The sequence below is a fragment of the Plecotus auritus genome (genome assembly GCF_963455305.1).
Source record: "Plecotus auritus genome assembly, chromosome: X".
Classification (NCBI taxonomy): domain Eukaryota; kingdom Metazoa; phylum Chordata; class Mammalia; order Chiroptera; family Vespertilionidae; genus Plecotus; species Plecotus auritus.
The window spans coordinates 45,477,980-45,492,610 of NC_137784.1; the positions used below are offsets into that span (position 1 = coordinate 45,477,980).

At 40.0% G+C, this 14,631-nt stretch overlaps 1 protein-coding gene across 2 annotated transcripts in view; it reads left to right on the top strand.

Moving 5' to 3' along the window:
- ZC3H12B (zinc finger CCCH-type containing 12B) overlaps positions 1-14,631 on the top strand; it is a gene marked incomplete at its 3' end in the record, with an annotated part of 330,007 nt that overhangs the window by 234,636 nt on the left and 80,740 nt on the right. The window contains exon 3 of one of the 2 annotated variants that reach the window (XM_080652972.1): positions 2,877-3,051. The remainder of the gene's footprint in view (positions 1-2,876; positions 3,052-14,631) is intronic. The other variant, XM_080652973.1, reaches the window with a different exon arrangement.

Consider the following 14,631-nt stretch of genomic DNA (forward strand, 5'->3'; position numbering starts at 1 on the left):
ACATCCTGGTACTGGCACAAGAACAGGCATATAGGCTAATGGATCAGAACAGAGACCCCAGAAATTGACAAACCATTACAGTCAATTGATATTTGACAAAAGAGGCAAGGACATATAATAAAGACAGTCTCTTCAACAAATGGTGCTGGAAAAACTGGGCAGATTCATGCAAAAAGATGAAACTAGACCACCAACTTACACCATAAACAAGAATAAACTCAAGGTGTATAAAAGACTTAAATGTAAGGCATGAAACCAGAAAAAATATTAGAGGAGAACATAGGTAGTAAAATCTCAGACATGTCACATAGCAATATTTTTACTGATACATCTCCTAGGGCAAAGGAAACTAAGGAGAAAATAAACAAATGGAACTACATAAAAATAAAATGCTTCTGAACAGCAAAAGAAACCACCATCAAAATGAAAAGGGAACTCACTGTATGGAAGAATATAATTGCCAATGATACATCCCATAAGGGGTTAATATCCAAAATAGATAAAGTACTCATACAACCCAACAAAAGGAAGGCAAAGAATCCAATTAAAAAATAAGAAGACATTTATCTTTCTCTGACTGGCTTATTTCGATGGTAGGGGGGGGAGACTCATGTAATACTTTAAACAAAAAAGAATTAAAAAAAGAAGAAGAAGATCTAAATAGACATTTCTCCAAAGAGGACATACAAATGGTCAAGAGACATGAAAAAATGCTCAACATCACTAATCATCAGAGAAATATAAATTAAAACCACAATGAGATATCACCTCACACCTGTCAGAATGACTACCATCAAAAAATCAACAGACAGCAAATGAAGACAAGGATGTGGAGAAAAGGGAACTCTAGTTCACTGCTGGTAGAAATGCAGATTGGTGCAGCCACTATGGAAAACAGTTTGGAGTTTCCTCAAAATATTAAAAATGGGACTTCCATTTGACCCAGTGATACCACTTTTGGTAATATATCCTAAGAAACCTGAAACACCAATCAGAAAGAATATATGCACCCCCTATGTTCATAGCAGCATTATTTATAATAACTAATATTTGGAAACAGCCCAAGTGCCCAGCAATAGACAAATTAATAAAACTACTGTGGTACATTTATACCATGGAATAATGTGCAGCAGTAAAAAAGAAGAATCTCTTACACTTTGAGACAACATGGAGGGACCTGGAGAGTATTATGCTAAGCAAAATAAGCCAGTCAGACAAAGACAAGTATTACATGATCTCACTATATGTGGAATCTAATTAACAAAATAAAATGATGAATGGATTAGATCCAGAGACATGGAAGCATGTAACAGAGTGTGGAATCTCAGAAGAAGGCATGGGAGGGGGAAAACCAAAGAACTTGTATGCATATATGCATAACCCATAGACACAGACAATAGGGCGGTGAAGTCCTGGAGCAGGAGGCAGGAGCAGGCTGGAGGGGGTCAATGGGGGGAAAGGGGGACATAGGTAATACTTTCAATAATAAAGATATTTTTAAAAAATAATAGCTAAGGTTTGGAAACAGCCTAAGTGCCCATCAGTAGATTAATGGATAAAAAAGCTGTAGGACATTTACACTATAGAATACTATGCAGCTGTAAAAAAAGAGGGATCTCTTACCCTTTGGGATAGCATGGATGGACTTGAAAAATATTATGTGAAGTGAAATAAGCCAAACTGAGAAAGACAAACATCATATTATCTCACTTATTTGTGGAATCTAATGAATTGGCCAACAAAATGACACCTGAAGCATGGAGGCATGGAACATAACCTGATGCAGGTTGGGGAGACAAGAAGAGAGAAACCAAAGAACTTATATACTTACTAGAGGCCCAGTGCACAAAATTCCTGCACTCGGGGGCGGGGGTTCCCTCAGCCCAGCCTACGACCTCTCACAGTCTGGGAGCCCTTGGGGGATGTATGACTGATGGCTTAGGCCCGCTCCCTGTGAGCCCAAGCTGTCAGTCGGCCATCCTTAGCCATAAGCCTGGCTTCTGGCTGAGCGGCTCTCCCTCTGTGGGAGCACACTGACCATCAGGGGGCAGCTTCTGCATTGAGTGTCTGTCCCCTGGTGGTCAATGCATGTCATAGCGACCGGTTGTTCTGCTGTTCGGTCGATTTGCATATTAGCCTTTTATTATATAGGATATGCATAGCCCATTGACACAGGCAATAGTGTACTGAAGACCTAGGAGTGTAGGGAGGGGTTGGGAGGAGGAGAGGGAAGGGGGGCGTGAAATGAGAGACATCTGTAATACTATCAATAATAAAAAATATATTTTGAAAAATGGCAACAGCCAACACAACAAAAAAAATAAACTGACAAACAAAATAGAAACAGAGGCATAGATATATGGAACAGACACAGCTGTCAGAGTGAAGAGGGGAGCAGGATGTAAAAGGTGATGGGATTAAGCAAAAAAACACAAAATCTCATAGATGCAGATGGATTATATATATACTAGAGGCCCTATGCACAAAATTCTTGCAAGAGTAGGCCTTCCTTCCCCTGGCTGCCGAGACCTGGGCTTCCCTCCGGCCAGCAGCAGGTACCCGAAACTGGGCTTCCCTCCAGCTGCCAGCAAGCACCTGGGACCCGGGCTTCCCTCGCAGCCCCAGCTTCATCTAGAAGGTCGCCCTGAAGAACATCTGGTCTAATTAGCATATTATGCTTTTATTATTATAGATAATCCATCTGAGCTTCAAACCATTTTGTGAGGTATGAATGATAGGGATTATTAGTGTATAGTAACCCCTATAAATAAAATAGATTAAATGATGTTCCAAGGCATCCAACTGTAAGTGACAGTGGTAGACATTTTACCTAGGTCTGCTATACACAAAACCTCTGCTCCTTTCATTTTTCCCAGGTTCTTTCTTTTCAGACCCACTATGGAATAAAGCAATACCGCTTCTCAATCGCCCATCCTGCATGAAGCAAGCATTCTGCTCTTTTGGAGATTGTGAAGATTACCAGCTGCCAACAGTTACAAGAAAGAGACAGAGTATGAGTTTCTACTCCAAATCATCCCATAAGTATGAAAGGTGAGGCCTGAATTCTTGGAGGGATAAGTGAATTTTATTTTCATTCCAGAGAACCAACCAACCTGAATGTTTGAGGAACTTACCATAGGCGCAAGATGAGACTTTGAGAGGGATGTAGAAATCAGCCCAGGAGCCTTAAGTCTTTCCTCTCCCTTTAACTCTGTTTGCCTCTTCTATACCCACTAGCCCTTCTGTGTTGATACTCAATAATTGGAGTGTATGGCAAGAAGAACTGTGTAAGAAGAGCTGGAAGTGGTTTCATGCAACAGTGAAATCTACACAGTGAAGGAGGGGGGAGTTAGGCATACAAAAGCATTGCAGGCGTCCTCAAACTACGGCCCTCGGGCCATATGCGGCCCGCCGAGGACATTTATCCGGCCCACCGGGTGCCGCAGCCTGTCCTGCTTAGCAGCCGAGTCATCCCGGGCCCGCAGTGCGCATAGGAATTTGTTCATAGTTGTTGTTTTTTTTAAACTATAGTCCGGCCCTCCAATGGTCTGAGGGACAGTGAACTGGCCCCCTGTTTAAAAAGTTTTAGGACCCCTGCATTAGGGGGTTTTGTGGTTTCTGTATGTGAAAGAAACTGCTAATGCTAATAAAGTTTGGATATCTGTCTTATAGGAAGTTCTACAAGGAGTATGGCCTGCAGTGACCTAGGCCCGCGGTTTGCCGATCTGTTGACTAATGAGTTTGCCGACCACTGCTGTAAGGCATTACCCTTACCCAGAAGTTTTCACTTCAGGTTAAAGACATTAGTACATTATTAAAATGTTTTTTAAGTGTTTTTCCCTAAGGCAGTGGTCGGCAAACTCATTAGTCAACAGAGCGGCAAACCGCGGCTCGCGAGCCGCAGTTTGCCGACCACTGAAGGTCCTAGGGGAACTGTGTACGTATCTAGCTTCTCAACCTGAGCTTTTTTATTCCTGGAGAAGTTTACCCTAAGGGTGTTCTGAACAAGAGTGGAGGTTGGTAAAAGAGAATTGTAAGGACATTTGTAGATCTATTGAAAATACAGCCTAAAATGTAGGCCAGCAAACACAGAGAAGGGAACCAGGAGGGTAACACAGATAAGAAGAGGCCTCCTATGGTAAGAACAAATATCAAGCATCAAATCCATAAATTTGGCATATTGGGATGACACTCTAACCAACTGAGCTACCTAGCCAGGACAGTACCAATTCTTTACAAACTTCCAAAAAATAGAAGTTGAGGGGAAACTTTCCAACCCATTATACAAGGCCAATATTACCCTGATACCAAAATCGGACAAAAACATCACAGAAAATGAAAAATAGAGGCCAATATTTCTTATGAATATGGAGACAAAAATCCTCAATAAAATACTAGCAAACAAAATCCAGAAATATCTAAAAAGAATTATATATAATGATTAATTGGGATTTATTACCAGGATACAAGGTTTACATACCAAATCAATTAATGTTCTACAATATCAATAAAATAAAAAGTAAAAGGACATTATTATCTCAATAGATAAAGAAAAAGATTTTGACAAAATAAAATGCCCTTTCTTGATAAAAAGCACTCAGCAAATTTGGAATAAAAAAAAAAGACTCCTCAATCTGATACATGGCATTAAAAAACCCAGCTAACATAGTATGTAATGGTGAAATATTGGATGCTTTCCCTCTAAAATTAGGAACAGGACAAGAATGTCTGCTCTTGCCCTTTCCATTCAATATTGGGCTTGAGGTTTTAGCCAGACAACTAGACAAGAAAAATAAACAAAATGAATCCATATTGGAAAAGAAGAATGAAACTATTCTATTTAGAGGTGATGTGATTTTGTACATAAAACATTATAAGGAATTCACTAAAAATGTATCAGGACTAACAAACAAGTTCAGGAATCTCAAAGAGAAGGTGGAAGTGGGGGTGGGAAGAGATTAACCAAATAATTTATATGCATATATGCATTACCTATGGACACAGAAAATAAGGTAGTGAAGGCTTGGGATAGGGCAGAAACTGAGTGGAGAGAGACAATGGGGGAAGGGGGAGGATCATCTGTAATAGTGTCAACAATAAAGATTAAAAATAACAAATTCAGAGAGGAACCAAGATGGCGACATAGGTAAGCACCTAAACTGCTGCCTCGCACAACAATTTCAAAACTACAACTAAAAGACAGAACGGACACCAACCAGAACCACAGGAAAGCTGGCTGAGTGGAAATTCTACAACTAGAAGAAAAGAGAAAAGCTCACAGAGAATTGGAGGTATGGCAAAGGGTCTTTATGCACGCAGAGAGGAAGGGCGGCTGAGAGCCTGGCTGACTTTGTCTGACAGGAGGGGGAAGGAAGCCCCCGAGTGCACTGAACCCCAGTTCTGACTGCACTGAACCCCAGTTCTGGGCGAAACCCTGTGGACCCAGGCTCATAGAGGGGGAGTCTGGACTGTCAGATAGAGAGAAAGGCACCTGGAGACTCGGAGACCAGGGGGAGACCCGGGGGAGCCCCGGCAGTCAGGGGTCTGGAGGCGCGCACACCAGTGTGCACAAAGACTGCGGAGGTTGCCACAGGCTTTCCCTAGCAGAAGGGAGTCGGAAGCTCCTGACTGCACTGAACCCCAGTTCTGAATGCATTGAACCCCAGTTCCAGGCAAGCCCCTGGGGACCCACGCTCTTATGGGGGTAATCTGGACTCTTGGGCAGAGGCTCGGGAGCTGGGAAGGCAGAGGTCTGGAGGTGCGCACGCCAGAGCGCACAAAGGCTGCAGGGGTTGCCACAGGCTTTCCCTAGCAGAAAGGAGTCGGAAGCTCCTGACTGCACTGAACCCAGTTCTGACTGCACTGAACCCCAGCTCCAGGCGAGCCTCTGGGGACCCACGCTCTTGTGGGGGGAATCTGGACTCTCGGGCAGAGACTCGGGAGCCTAGGAAGGCAGAGGTCTGGAGGCACGCACACGCAAGGAAAAGGCTGACGGGAAACCAAGACTGTCTGCTCCGCCCTGAGACTCCACCCCTTCCAAGCTGAGCACAGAGGCTTTTGCAATTTGGCAAGTCTAATCCTATAAGGCTGTCTCCAGCACCACACTTCTCCCAAGGTAGACACAGCTGATCCACACAGCTGATCCTTACAGCCAACTGGCCTGGAAGTCAATTCCTCCCAGTGATACCAACAACAATCAAGACTTAACTACAACAAGGCTGTACACACAGTCCACAAAGGGGTGCACCAAGAGTGTCCACCTCAGGTTAACTGGGGAGGCCGACCCACTGGGCCATGTAAGAAACCTAGCACACAAAGCTACCCTACCAACTCAGGAAAGCAGTGAAAATGGGGCGACAAAGAAACAGATCACAAACGAAAGAAATGGAGGAAAACAAACGATTGGATATAGAATTCAAAACCATGGTTATAAGGCTTTTCAAGAATTTCCTAGAAAAGGCCGATAAATATAACAAAGATATGAAAAAGGACCAACTAGAAATTAAACATACACTGACTGAAATAAAAAATATTATACAGAGACCCAAAAACAGACTAGAGGAACACAAGAATCAAGTCAAAGAATTGAAATACAAAGAAGCAAAAAACACTCAACCGAAAAAGCAAAAAGAAAAAAAAATCCAAAAAGTTGAAGATAGTATAAGAAGCCTCTGGGACAACTTCAAGCGTACCAACATCAGAATTATGGGGGTGCCAGAAGAAGAGAGAGAGCAAGATACTGAAAACCTATTTGAAGAAATAATGACCAAAAACTTCCCACACCTGGTGAAAGAAATAGACTTACACGTCCAGGAAGCGCACAGAACCCCAAACAAAAGGAATCCAAAGAGGACCACACCAAGACACATCATAATTAAAATGCCAAGAGCAAAAGACAAAGAGAGAATATTAAAAGCAGCAAGAGAAAAACAGTTAGTTACCTACAAGGGAGCACCCATATGATTGTCAGCTGATTTCTCAACAGAAACTATGCAGGCCAGATGGGAGTGGCAAGAAATTTTCAAAGTGATGAATAGCAAGAACCTACAACCAAGATTACTCTACCCAGAAAAGCTATCATTCAGAATTGAAGGGCAGATAAAGAGCTTCACAGATAAGAAATAGCTAAAGGAGTTCATCACCACCAAACCAGTATTATATGAAAAGCTGAAAGGTATTCTTAAAGAAAAGGAAGAAGAAAAAAGTAAAGATAAAAATTATGAACAACAAATACATATCTATCAACAAGCGAACCTAAAAATCAAGTGAATTAAACACCTGAGGAACAGAATAATCTGGTGAATATAATAGAATCAGGGGCATAGAATGGGAGTGGACTGATAATTCTCAGGGGGAAAGGGGTATGGGGGGGTTCAGGAAGAGACTGGACAAAAATCATACACCTATGAATGAGGACAGTGCGGGGGAGGTAAGGGCAGAAGGTGGGGTGGGAACTGGGTGGAGGGGAGCTATGGGGGGAAAAAGGAGAAACAATTGTAATAATCTGAATCAAGATTTATTAAAGATAAAAAAATATATATAAATCTTTTAAATATATAAAAGATGTATATAAATATATATATATAAGGTATATAAAAGAATATATAAAAGATATATATATAAATATGTTAAAAAGATCATATCTCATGATCAAGTGGGATTTATTATGGGGATGCAAGGCTGGTACAATATTTGCAAATCAATAAACATGATATATCATATAAACAAAGTGATAGACAAAAATCACATGATCATATCATTAGATGCAGAAAATGCATTTGACAAAATCAAACACACACTTTTGATAAAAACTCTCAGCAAAGTGTCAATATAGGGATCATATCTCAACATAATGAAGGCCATATATGACAAACCCATAGCCAACATCATTCTCAATGGCCAATAACAAAAACTTTTTCCTCTAAGAACAAGAACAAGACACGGATATTCACTTTCACCACTCTTATTCAACACAGTACTGGAAGTACTAGCCAAAGCAGTCAGACAAGAAGAAGAAATAGCCCTAGCTGGTTTGGCTCAGTGGATCGAGCCTCGGCCTGCAGACTAAAGGTTTCCAGTTTAGATTCCAGTCAAGGGCTCATGTCCGGATTGTGGGGTTGACCTCCAGTAGGCATTGTGCAGGAGGCAGCCAATCAATGATTCTCTCTCATCATTGCTGCTTCTCTCTCCTTCTCCCTTCCTTTCTGAAGTCAATAAAAACATATTTTTAAAAAAGAAGAATTTAAAGGCATCCAAATTGGAAAGGAGGAACTAAAACTGTCATTATTTGTTAATGTCATTATATTGTATATAGAAAACCCTAAAGACTCCATTAAAAAAAAAACTACTAGATTTAGTAAATGAATTTGGCAATGTAGTAGGATACAAAATCGACACCTAAAATTCAATGGCTTTTTTATATACCAATAGTGAATTCTCAGAATGAGAAACTAAACAAACAATCCCATTTACCATTGCAACAAAAAATTAAGATACTTCGGAATAAACTTAACCAACGAGTCAAAAGACCTGTACTTGGAAAATTACAGGACATTGAAAAAAGAAATAGAGGAAGACAAACAAATGGAAGAATATACCTTGTTCATAAATTGGTAGAATTAACATCATTAAAATGTACATACTACCCACAGCAACCTACATATTCAATGCAATCCCTATTAAAATACCAGAAGCATATTTCACAGATCTAGAACAAATGCTCTAAAATTTATATTTATTATATTTAACCAAAAAGGACCCCAAATAGCCAGAGCAAAATTGAGAAAGAAAAACAAAGTTGGAGGAATTGTAATACCAGATATCAAATATGCTACAAAGCCACTGTAATCAAAACAGTCTGGTACTGGCACAAGAGCAGGCATACAGATAAATGGAACAGAACAGAGACTCCAGAAATTGACCCAAGCCATTATGCTCAATTAATATTTTAGAAAGGAGGCAAGGACGTACAATGTAGTCAAGACAGTCTCTCCAATAAATGGTGTTGGGAAAATTGGACAGACACATGTAAAAAAATGAAACTAGATCAGCAATATACACCATACACAGGAAAAAACTCAAAATAGATAAAAGACTTAAACGAAACCATAAAAATCCTAGAAGAAACCATAGGCAGCAAAATCTATGATATCTCTCATAGCAATATGTTTACTGATACATCTCATAGGGCAAAGGAAGGTAAGGAGACAATAAACAAATGGGACTACACCAAAATAAAAAGCTTCTACACTGCAAAAGAAACCATCAAGAAAACAAAAAGGGAGCCTACTGTATGGGAGAACATATTCAGCAATGATGCATCTGATAAAGGGTTAATATCCAATATATATAAGGAACTCATATATCTTAACAAAAGGAAGACAAACAATCCAATTGAAAAATGGGCGAAGGACTTAAATAGACACTTCTCCAAAGTGGATATACAGATGGCCAAGAGACATGAAAAAATGCTCAAAGTCACTGATCATCAGAGAGATACAAGTTAAGACAACAATGAGGTATCACCTTACACCTGTCAGAATGACTACCAATAGTAAATCAACAAATGACAAGTGCTGGCAAGGATGTGGAGAAAAGGGAACCCTAGTACACTGTTGGTGGGATTGCAGTCTGATGAGGCCATTATTGGAAATAGTACAGAGTTTCCTCAAAAAATTAAATATGGAACTGCCATTTGACCCAGTGATCCCACTTCTTGGAATATCTCCTAAGAAACCTGAAACACCAATCATAAAAAATATAAGTACCCCTATGCTCATAGCAGCACAATTTACAATAGCTAAGATCTGGAAACAGCTAAAGTACTCATCAGTAGATGAGTGGATAAAAATGCTGTGGTAAATTTATATGATGGAATATCATGCAGCAGTAAAAAAGAAGGATCTCTTACCCTTTGAGACTGCATGGAGGGATCTGGAGATTATTATGCTAAGTGAAATAAGCCAGTCAGAGAAAAACAAGTATCACATGATCTCACTCATATTTGGAATCTAATGAACAAAATAAACTGATGATCAAAATAGATCCAAGGGCATAGAAGCGTAGTACAGACTATCAAACAGGTGGGGGAGGGTAGGGGAGTGGAAAGTGGTCAACCAAAGAACTTGTATGCATATATGCATAACCCATGGACACAGACAATAGTGTGGTGACTGCCCGGGATGGGCGGTGGCGGCAGGCTAAAAGGGGTCAATGGGGGTGGAGGAAAGGGGACATATGTAATTCTTTCAACAATAAAGATTGAAAAATAAGAAATAAAATGTAAAAATGAGATTTTTAAAAAACACATTTTTATTTATTTAAGATAAGAAGGGAGAGGTAGAAAGAGCTAGAGACATCAATGGTAAGATAGAATTATTGATTGGCTCGCATGACCCCCACTTTGCATGGAGCCCACAACCTCGCACATGTGCCCTGACCAGGAATCAAACCATGACACCCTGGTTCATAGGTCTATGCTCAACCCTGAGCAACACTGGTCAGGCATGAGATTTTAAAAAAAAATAAGATTCTTTATCTGAGAAGTAGCAGTGCTAAGACATGAACATAGGTTTCTACCTGTAGTGTCTGTGTTCTTTCCACTATGCCACACCACTTAGAATGACTTATTAATTTTATAAACTCTTTGAGGTCAGGGACTACTTGTATATTGCTGCATCATAATTAATGCCTGGCCTACAACAAGTACTTCATAAATATTTATTGTACTTTTAAACTGATCTATAATTTACAAAGTAAGTTGCATTTATTGTCTTATTTAATCTTTATCATGACTAGAAAGTATTATTCCCACTTTACATATGTTAAAATTGAAGCTCAGAATGGTGTTTCCAAGATGGTGACATAGGTCATTTCTGACTTCACTCCCCCTCACAAGAACAGCTAACATATATTCAAGAATAAAACTCCACTGAGACAATCCTAGAATAGGGGGTGATGTTGAATTACCCGCTTGCACAACAGAGACCAAGACAGACTTCATTTGAAGGGTAACAAGAATCTACATTTTCACTGCCTTGCTCCTACCCCAGGGCAGTGCAACACCACACAGAGATGTCTCCGAGTTCTGAGCCTTTGGTTCCTCTAGTGGGAAAAGAGAACACAGCGGGAGGGGAGGAAGTAAGCAGTCTTTCCCAGTATTATGGGTTGCTTTGTAGGAACCTCCACTCTGATCTTGTACCAAGAAGACTGTAGGGGAATCTACAGGGCCCAGTCACTGAAAATTTGACTGTGACAGACCTTGGTACGACCAGCATATGGATCTTGGCAAACCTTAAGCAGCAATCCCACCAGCAGCTTTGCTCATCTATAGAACCAAGACAGCATACTCTGACCACAGAACTTGGTGGGGTGCAGATATGTCTGAGTTTCCATCACTAGAGACTGGTTTGGTCATGCCCAGACAAGGTGCTGAGTCACATCACCACCTGCTGTGGAAAGTGCCTTTCAGGCCCATTTGACCAGATGTGTTATTGACAATTCCTAGAAGCTGTTTGGCCCAGTGGCATTCAAGCCCATAGGTGTGTGGGCAGAACTGATTACCCAAAGTAAAGTCATTACAAGGCATGGAGGTTTTTTCTATGTACAGAATGGAGGTTAATTTATAGCCAAGACTGTGGGTAGCTACTACCCCCTCCCAACTGGAAAGCGTGTTTTGGAAATTGAGAGTAGCCTGGAGTACCTCTTCTCCCATTCCAGGGAAGGAGGCTGAGGCATAGCACCACTTGCTGTGGAGATAGTCTTCTGGCCCCATCTGATAAGTGCTGGAGAGAATTTATGTGCAGCCCAGTGGCTATTGAGCAAGAGAAGGGCAGATACAGCTGACAGTTGGCAGAGCAAAGCCAATATCCCTGTTGAGCGAAGCGCCTGGGAACTTGGTGTGCAGGTTGGTCTGAATTAAAACAACAAACAGCTTTATTGGTTTTAGAACTTTTCCTGCTATAGTCAGGCAGGGAATATAATTAATAGCCCTGCTCATTGCTAAATAGAGTCTTCAGCATGTCCAAACAAGGAATCCAACTAGACCACATGGTAAGCTGTGTAGCTCATTCAACAGTCATATGAACAGTGGCACTTGAACAGAGAGCACAGCCAATTGTTTCCTGCAACTGGAGTGCAAAATCAGTGGTCTCATTTGACAACGGAATTCAGTGCACACTCAGGCCTGATTCAGGCCCCCAAACAACAAGCTGTCATAGTCTCTGGACCCTGGTGTTCTATCCTTTCCATGGCAGAGAAGTTAATTAATAGCCCCATCTATTACAGAATATAATGTTAAGTTTTGACTATCTAGTAAACCTGATCAGAGAATTCAGGCAACCTTGGAACACATCCTATTATCTCTACAGATTAGGTAAGCAAGCTGGCAGTTCTATCCAACTGCTTTCATCCAGTCATTGCCCTTAAGGCTCAAAAAGTAGCCTCACTCAAATATAGACCAAAAGAGCAGGCTCTACATTCCCAAAGAAATTACTAGTAGACACACACAGAAACCCAGATTGAGCTGATATGGTGAAGAACTGTCTCTACCAAAACCAAGCTCTGGAGTAAGGGAAAGTGGCCCCTTTCTTCAAATGTGCAAATACCAACCTAAGGAATCAAGGACCAAAAAATTCAGTTATATATTATACCACCAAAGGAAACTAATAAAGCTGCAGTAACCATATACATTCTTCTCAAGTGTGCATGGGTCATTTTCAAAGATAGACCACATATTGGGTCACAGGCAAAGTCTCTTCAAATTCAAGAAGATAGAAATCATATCAAGTATCTTCTCAGATCACAGTCATATAAAACTGGAAATCAACTACAATAAAAACAATAAAAAAATAAAACACATGGAGACTAAATAACATGCTATTAAAGAATGACTGGGTTACCAGAGAGATCAAGGAAGAAATAAAAAACATCATGGCAACAAATGACAATGAAAACACAACAACCCAAAATCTATGGGACACAGCAAAAGCAGTCTTGAGAGGGAAGTACATAGCTCTACAAGCCTACTGCAAAAAACAAGAAACAATGGTGATAAATTACCTAACTCTACAACTCAAAGAGTTAGAAAGAGAGCAACAAGAAAAGCCCAGTATAAGCAGAAGGAAGGAAATAATAAAGATCAGGGCGGAGATAAACGACATTGAGACCAAAGAAACAATACAAAAGATCAACAAAACCAAGATCTGGTACTTTGAAAAGATAAACAAGATTGATGAACCTCTAGCCAGGCTCACCAAGAAGCAAAAAGATAGGACCCAAATAAACAAAATCAGAAATGAAAGAGGAGAAATAACAACAGAATCCTCAGAAATAAAAAAGATTGTTAAAAAATACTATTAACAACTCTATTCCAACAAACTGGACAACCTGGAGGAAATGGACACATTCCTAGAAAAATACAACCTTCCAAAACTCAATCAGGAAGAATCTAAACATCTCAATAGGCCAATAACTGTGGAAGAAATTGAAGCAATAATCAAAAAGCTTAAAGCAAACAAAAGCCCAGGGCCAGACAGCTTCACAGGGGAGGTTTAGCAAACATTCAAAAAAGAACCAAAACCTATCCTCCTCAGACAATTCCAAAATTTCAAGAGGAAGGAACACTTCCAAGATCATTCTATGAAGCCAGCATCACCCTAATACCAAAACCAGATTAAGACAACACAATGAAAGAGAATTACAGGCCAATATCCCTTATGAACATAGATACCAAAATCCTTAACAAAATTCTAGCAAATTGGATCCAGCAGTACATCAGAAAGATCATACATCATGACCAAGTAGGATTTATCCCAGGGATGCAAGGATGGTACAATATCCGCAAATCAATAAACGTGATACATCACATAAACAAATTGAGAGATAAAAACCACATAGTCATATCAATTGATGCAGAAAAGGCATTTGACAAAATCCAACACCCTTTCTGGATAAAAACTCTCAGCAAGGTGGGAAAAGAAGGATCATACCTCAACATCATAAAAGCCATATATGACAAAGCCACAGCCAGCATCATACTCAATCAGCAAAAACTAAAACCATTTCCCCTAAGAATAGAAACAAGACAGGGATGCCCACTCTCACCACTCTTGTTCAACATAGTGTTGGAAGTATTAGCCATTGCAATAAGATAAGAAGAAGAAATAAAAGGCATTCAAATTGGAAAAGAAGAAGTAAAGCTGTCCTTATTTGCAGATGAGATGATATTGTACATAAAAAACCCAAAAGACTCCATCAAAAATACTGTTAGACTTAATAAATCAATTTGGCAATGTAGAAGGATACAAAATTAACGCCAAGGAATCTATGGCATTTCTATACACCAATAATGAACTTAGAGAAAGAGAGACTGAAAAAGCAATCCCATTTACCATCGCACCAAAAAAATTAAGATACCTGGGAATAAACTTAACTAAGGTCGTAAAAGACCTATACGTGGAAAACTACAGGACACTGAAAAAAGAGATAGAGTAAGACATAAACAGATGGAAGAACATACCATGTTCATGGATTGGTAGAATCAACATCATTAAAATGTCCATACTACCCAAAGCAATCTATAGATTCAATGCACTCCCCATTAAAATACCAACAGCATATTTCACAGACCTA